Raw genomic sequence first — 8231 nt, 5'->3', positions numbered from 1 at the left:
TAACATCCATTTATTTAATCATCATTGACTAATTCATCAAAAATTTTTTGAGTTTCGACTACACACCAGACATTGTGTAGGTGCTGGAAGAATATAAAGAAGATTAAATCATGATCTTGGGGTTTTTTTTATTGTTTATGTTGTGTTTTTGTTCTAGCACAATATCTAGTCACAGAGATAGAATAGTGATAAAAGAATCAGAAATCAGAAAATGAAATTTTTAGAGCCATGGGAATCCTAGCGGTCATCTAATCCAGTAGTTTCCAAACTTGACTATACATCATAATCACCCAGTTAATTAAAAATCCAGATTCCCAGGTCCCAACGTTAGAAACTCTGATTCAGGAGGCATGGACGGGGTCCAGAAATCTGTATCTATAACAAAGACCTACATGAGTCTGATGCACGTGCGCACTTGGGAAACACTAGTAGTAGTACATAGAAGTAACTAGAAATATTCAGAGAAGGGAGTAAACTCTCCAGGGCCTCCCAGCACAGTAGGCAAGACGGAACTCAATGTTCAGATTTTCAGGCTAGGGTTTTAGTTGTAGGAGAGTAAGTTTCTGAAATGAGTGACAATCTCAAAGAAATCATTCAACTAAAAATTTTTGAAAGGATTTACATTTCTGAGCCATATGAAGTTCTACCGAAAGACTCTTTTGATCTTGAAGGATGGCATGCAGTAAGTCAAATGTGCATTGTTTATTAAAATATTTAATTTGTGTCTCTTCAACATCTAGCTGAACTTAAAAATAATGAAATGTAATTTAATTACATCTACAAGACTCTTTCAAATAATGTAACATTCATAGATTCCAAGCATTAGGATATGGACATATCGTTTGGAAGGCCACCATACAACCCACTAAATGTGTTATTTGCAGCACTTCTGTTCCTGGCACCAAATTCTGTATCAAGTAGGATGCAGTGAACTACAAGCAACAGAAACTCTAACGCACATTGGCTTAAACAATGAAGAGTTAGGGCAGGGCCCCCTGGCTGAATGATGACATCAAGGATTTGCATCCTTTCTACATCTTGGCTCTGCCACTCATAGTGTTGACTTTACCCTAAATTTAAAAATAAATTTGAATAATAATAATAATACCTCTATTGTTGTGGTGTGACTGCCAGGGGCAATAGGAACTCCGTGCTTCCTCATTCACAACTTATAAGAGAAAAACAAAGCCAGTTGTTCTATGGCACTAGCCAATCTTTGTTGAAGGGGACTTGGGTGGCCTTGAGTTGGCAATTATAAACAGTGCTGCTGTGTACATAGATGTAGACAGTTCTTTTGGTGTTGAATTTTCACACCTAATAATGGTATTGCTGGGTCAAACAAGATTTCCATTTTTATTTCTTAAAACATCACCATACCGTTTTTCACAGGGCCTATATCAGCTAGAATTCCCACCAACAGTGGCTGAGAGCTCCTCTTCCACTGCAACCTCGCAAACATTTGTTAATTCCATTCTTTTTTATACATGCCATTCTCACAGGGGTGAAGGGGTAACTGCGTGGTTTTAATTTACATTTCTCTTATAGTAAGTGATGTTGAACAATTTTTCCTAAGTCTATAGGCCATCTGATATTGTCTGTAGGTTTGTTATATACAGCTTAGATAATATTTAGATAAGTTCCATTTATTCCCTTTTTTTTTGGAGGATCTTTATCATAAATGGATGTTGGATCTGGTCAAATGCTTTTTGGGATCTATTGAGATGATCATGTGATTTTTGTCCTCATTTTTGTTGATCTGATGGGTGACATTGATTGATTTATATATGTTGAACCAGCCTTCCATCCCTTGGATGAAGCCTACTTGATTGTATGGATGATTCTCTTGATATGGTGCTGTATTCAGTTTGCTAGAATTTGGTTAAAATTTTTGCGTGAACATTCAACAGAGACATTGGTCTGTAGTTTTCTCTTTTTTTGCACTGTCTTTGTTTGCTTTTGAGATCAGGGTAATGTCCTCACAGAATGTATTAGAGTTATTTCCTCCCTCTTCATTTTTTTTTTACAAGGGCTGGGGTACAGGCCAGAGGTGTGGGGGGTGAGAGGATTCACCAGAGACAGAGTGGGGAGTAGAACAGGCAGACTGACTGAAATACACTGCTGAGGGGAGCAGCGGTCGAGACAGGAGAGGTCTGTTGTGCCATGTGGGTTGCTCCCTGGCCGGCCGGGAATCGAACTTGTGCTGCAAAGGCTGTGGACCGCTTCATAGGTTGCCTCTTAACCCCTTGCGCCACCAGGGAGGCCCCCCTCTTCAACTTTTTGAAGAATAAGTAGGATAGGTGTTAGATCTTCTTTATAGGTTTGGTAGAATTCACTGGTAAAGACATCTGGTCCTGAGCTCTTGTTCTTGGGGAAGCTTTTTATTACTCTGCGTGTGTAGCGGGTGCACATGTGCCCACTTACCATTATGGCTGCCCATAATGACTGTCACTGCTCTGCCCTTGCTCAGCAACAGCTTCTGCAGGGCTGGGAAGTCTATGCACCATTGGTTTGCCTCCCCAGAAGATTGTGAGTTCGCTCTGAAGTTCTTCTTTCTGGTGTGGAGCTTTTTATAGCACCTGGCCTGACTCTATCTGGCTTTTCTTTAATCTCTTCTGGGAGGAGTCAGGGAGAGAGCCTTCAGTGGACACACCACCCCAGTTGCATAGCTACGAATTTCCCCGGTCAGAGTCTGTTGAACTCCCACTGCCCCATGTTGGGTCCAGGCCCACTGTCATGTCAGGAAAATTCCTCCAAGGAAATTTGCAATGACCTGGGTTTCCCTTGTTGTGGCTTGGGGAGTTGGTTCCCCAGCCCAGACAGGGTCTCCCTTGCCTCCTCCTATTCTTTCTGGTCAGCAGCCACCAACCTTAGTTCTTGAACTCCCTGGGGATGTCCTGGAGCTGTGTAGCTGGCTCGAAGCATCTGGATTTTTTGTAGGAGCATATATCAGTGTTTTTTTCTAGCTGTTTTCAAGGGAGAATGTGATTCCAGCCTCTTTATTCCACCACATTGTTGTGGAGTATCAAAGCTACTTATTTTTAAAGAAGATCACTTTTGCTGCCACCAGGGAGTGAGTGAGAATGAACTGAATCAGAGGGGTGAATGAGAAGAGGCAATGAGAGAAAAGTAACAATATAACAGTAGAAATAATAATAATGAGCATTTATTGGACATTTACTCAGTTCAAAGAACTGTACTTAGGTTTTTCATTTTATTTGATTTTTGCAACAAATCTATTGCCAGGAAGTTCTGGATTCTTTGCTTGCACATTTCAAAGAGGGCAAAAACGGCAAAGGACAGGGATTAAATCTTTTTTTTTTTAAATTTATGCATACAAGATCTGGGGTGTAAGCCAGAGGTACAGGGGTGAGAGAACTCACCAGAGACAGAGTGGGTAGCAGAACAGGCAGATCCACTGAAATACAGTGCTGAAGGGAGCAGTGAGTGAGACAGGAGAGGTCTGCTGCACCAAGTGGGTCAGCTCCCTGGCCAGGGATCGAACTTGTACTGCAGTGGCTGCTAATAGCTTCATATTGCTGAGACTTAACCAGATTAAATCTTTAATATGCACTTTCATTAGATCAGCCACCTAATCTGAGATGGGCCAAGCCTTATGCTCCAAAGAAACAGGGAACACCTCACCTCTATAGTGACTTAAACAGTTAATTATCAGCAAGTGGGCCTTCACTCCAGACAGTTACTAACTCTGAGAGTTTTATGGTGCCCTGTCTCCCTGGCAGCTCCCCTTCCAGTGGCATTTGGATTTAGAGCACTTCACCCCTGAGATGGTTCAGCCTCTGACACAATGGCATCCATCATATTCCCAGGTGCCTCCTGGACTGCACTGTGGAACTAACTCAGAGCAAACAGGTCATAGATTCCTAAACTATGGGTGGTGCCCTTTTTATCCCCCTCCCTAGTCCCTAGCAAGCCCTCTGAGGTTATCTGTATTTTATAGAGGGAAAAATTCAGGCTCAGAGAAGTTAAGTAATTTGCCAATAAGTAGCAGTCTGGACTCTGGCCCTTGCGGTTCACCACACATAAAATAATAAACATTTTTACACTGTTTACTACATGTCAGCTGCTGTTCTAAGTACTTGACTCTTCACAACTACCTTGAAAGGCAGATGTTATTATTTCAGTTTTAATGAGGAGGAAGCTAAGGCCCCCAAGAGGTTAATTATATCCATACCCTATAAGCAACTGGCTGAGCAAGTCCTTCTAGCTCCAAAACCCTATTCTTTGAATACATCTTTGCTTTCTCTCACCCTGGAGGGCATTTCTGTTCCCACATGCTGGCAGCAGAGTTTTATGGCCAGCAGTTGAGCCATGGCATTTGCTTCTACTTTCTGAACCTTCTGGAATCTCTCCCAACCAGCTTTGCTTGGGCATCTCTTCCATCTTTTTTTCCCCCATGAAGACAGAGAAGCCCCCATCCTCTCTGTCTGGAGTCTGGGGACTCTTACTCTCCAGTGGGACATGCTTGCTTTTCCCTAAGCCCCAAGGAATGTTGACCCAAAAGTGAGAAGAGGTGAGAAGAGCATGGGCTGGCCTGTCATGGCCACACTGTTTGAGACTTTCTTGACTTTCTTAAAAAACAAGATGCATCAGCTATCAAAAAGGATAAACTCATGACATTCACAGCAACATGGATGGAGCTGGAAGGCATCATGCTCAGTGAAATAAGCCAGAAAGAAAAAGAAAAATATTGGATGGTTTCACTTATAGGAGGAATGTAGAGGAGCCAAATACGGGATTGGGGGGAAATATAACTATAATAAATCAACAGGCAGCCAGAGACCAGAGACATTCTGGGGGAGGAGGAGGGAGAAGGATCAAGACAGGGGTGCGAAGAACACACGGGACTATGGCAGTGGTGCACTGGTGAACTGGTGGTGGGAATTTCACGGGGAAATCATGCATTGTACAAAAATGAAGGCTGATATAATAAATATATATATATAATAAATAAAATATTTTCATACCAAAAAAAAGATGCAGTACAAATGCTGCACTTGGACCAGAACAAGCAGATATAGAGAAATTTAATGCTAAACTTGGAACGGACAACATGTCCCTTTGGCATTTCTGTCAGAGGAGCAGGAGAGGTGAGAACTTAAAAAACATTGTGTGTATTTGTGTAATAGTCAGGGACAAGTTTCAACTTGTCATGAAAATGAACTGCAAGTAAACAACCTTCAAAAACAGAATTGAGACTGCACTTGGGAGACATTTCAGAGGGCTTTTTACATAAGGAAAAAAATGCCAACTCTTCTTTTTTAAGTTTGTCAGGAAAAGAGATCTGAATTTCCTCTACTGACAGAGGAGGAGGAGGACTCTGGCCCCACCTGGTATCAAGAGAGACCAGTGAACTCAGATTCCTGGGCTCAGATTTCTGGAGCCTGGTGGCCAGGCGATGACCAGGCTGCGGGCCTGCCAGGCTTGCAGGTGCTGGCTGCATGTCTGATGGAGAAGGGGGCAAAGCAGATGAGGGAGCAGATGTCAGAGATAGTGGTCCTGGACGACACCAAGACAGGGCAGCGCTGCAGTCACCCAGTTGGTGAGGAACAGAGGGCACTTTAGACACATTAATGGAGATAACCTCTGACTCAAGTACTAGCCCGACAAGGAGATGACAGCAGCCTGCTCAATAAAAAAGAAACACTATTCAATAATAAAATATGCTCTCGGGGCCTCCCTGGTGGCGCAAGAGGTTAAGACACAACCTACAAAGCTGTCCGCAGCCAGAAGCACGAGTTCAAACCCTGGCCAGGGAGCAACCCATATAGCACAGCAGACCCCTCCTGATTCGCCCGCTGCTCCCTTCAGCAGTGTACTTCAGTCAATCTGCCTGTTCTGTTTCCCACTCTGTCTCCGGTGAATCCTCTTAAACCTCCCCAACCCCGCATCTCTGGCCTGTACCCCAGCTCTTGTATGAATAAATAAATAAATAAATCTTTAAAATAATAATAATAAAACATGCTAATTATTTAGCCTGACAGAAAAGAATGATGATCCAAGGAAGCAGCTAATTAACCATAGTCATATTCATACATAATATGTAGCCAGATATATATCAATATGCGTCATACAAACTAATAAGTCATCTTTGTATAGCACTTCACAGTTTTATAATGTTCTCTTATACACATGATCTGTATCGTGTTTAAACAACTTTGATTTTACCCAGATCATTTGAACAATTTTTTTTTTTTTTTAAGATTTACCCTATTTATGCCTCCAAGAACTAGGAGATAGGCCAGAGGTATGGGCGGGCGGGGTGGGGTGGGGGGCGGTAAGAGGATTCACCAGAGACAGAGTGGGGAGCAGAACAGGCGGATCCACTGAAATTCACTGCTGAGGGGAGCAGCGGGGAGACAGGAGAGGTCTGTGGCGCCCTGTGGGTCAGGTCCCTGGCTGGGGATTGAACTCCTGTTGGAGTGGCTGCCCATAGCTTCATTATGCTGAGACTTAACCCATGTGCCACCAGGGAGGCCCTCTCCTTTGAACAATTTTAAAAGGGTCTTGCTTGTCCACATTCAAGGTCTTTGCTATAGCTCCTGCAATGGCGGGGATGGGGTGAGGGGGAGGTCCATATACCTGTGATGAAATTGGGCTCCACTCTGTGAGACCTGAGCTAAGTTATCTAAGCCCTCAGCAAGTCAACTTCTTTCCCAGTAAAGAAGGAGAAATAATGCCTCCCCCGCCCCGGGCCCGCAGTAACACATGCATGAGGTATCGTATATAAAAAACGCTGTAAAGCGAAAAGGGAGTCAGATAAGGTTGCCAAGCAGTCTCGGGGCAAGCTAGAGAATTAGTACTCTGTTTTCTGTGCCTTGGGGAGCTACTGGGCTCTTTTCCTAATCTCCCCCAAATATCACAAATCCACCTAAATTCTTGGTCTTTGGGCCACTCCACTGACAGCATCTAGTAGATCCTGATGGAAAACCAGAAAAGGAAGGAAACCATTGACAAGTAGCTATAGGAGCAAATACCTGGGAAAGCAAGGAGAGGGGATAAGTTTCCAAAAGACAAGAGGGGAGAGGGCATAAGGTAAACAACAAATCAGAAAGAAAGAGAGGGCAGGAGGAAGAGAAGCTTGACATCAGTTTATCAGAGCCATCTGCAGGTTCCAGGGCAACAGTTTTTGTGATGGCTGCCTAGCCATGGAGATCCCAAAGGCTGTGGCTCCAGAATCTTCATAGGAGGGACTCATAAGAGGGAATTAGGGGGAGTTTCAGTGCCTGAACACTTGCCATAGATGTCCTTTTGCGTAGCAAGTCATTTTTCTCTTTCAATTAATGGTTAGAAATAATAGCTCAGGGCCTCCCCGGTGGCGCAGCGGTTGAGCGCTGGGTTGCGAAGCTGCCCGCAGCCTCTGCGGCGCCGGTTTGATCCCCGGCTGCTCCCCGGCCACCGGAGGAGGGTCCCACATGGCGCGCAGACCTCTCCTGCCGCCCGCTGCTCCCCTCAGCAGTGTACTTCGGTCCTTCTGCCTGTTCTGCTCCCCGCTCTGGCTCTGGTGAATTCTCTCACCCTCCCGCGCTTCTGACTGTACCCAGTGCATGTATAAACAAAACAAACAAATAAATAAATAAATAAAACATGCCTCTATTAAAAAAAAAAAAGAAAGAATAGCTCAAACTTCCTGAATTCAAATCCTCCTTTTCCATTTATGAGCTGTGTGGCTTTTGGCAAATTGCTTAATCCTTTTTGGCCTCATTTCCACATATGCAAAATGGGGATAACAATGGCATCTATTTCTCAAGGGTATTAAAATTATTAAATGAGTTAATATGTATGAAGTCCATAGAATAGTGTTACTTTTTTTGGTTAATGTTATATATTGACCTGTTTCCTCTTGGAGAAAAAAAATATTTGCAAACTAAATTCAACAGCACATTAATGGTCTCATATAGCAGGATTTACCCCTGGGGCACAAGGATGGTTCAACATATACAAGTCAACACATTTATAAGATGAAAAATAGAAATCATACTATCATCTCAAGAGATGCAGAAAAAGCTTTTAACACCAGTGAGCATTCTGTCATGATGAAACTCTCAATAAATTGAGTATAGAAAGAACATAACTCAGCATAATAAAAACTGTATATGACAAGCGCACAGCTGATATCAGGCAGAATAATGAAAAGTTGGACATTTTTCCTCTAAAATCAAAAGTATGACAAATGGGCCCACTCTCACCACCCATATTCAGTGTAGTAATGG

Source organism: Talpa occidentalis, unplaced genomic scaffold, assembly GCF_014898055.3.
Source record: "Talpa occidentalis isolate TD23 unplaced genomic scaffold, MPIMG_talOcc4v2.1 talOcc4.16, whole genome shotgun sequence".
NCBI lineage: Eukaryota > Metazoa > Chordata > Mammalia > Eulipotyphla > Talpidae > Talpa > Talpa occidentalis.
Note: the sequence above shows the minus strand (reverse complement) of the source record.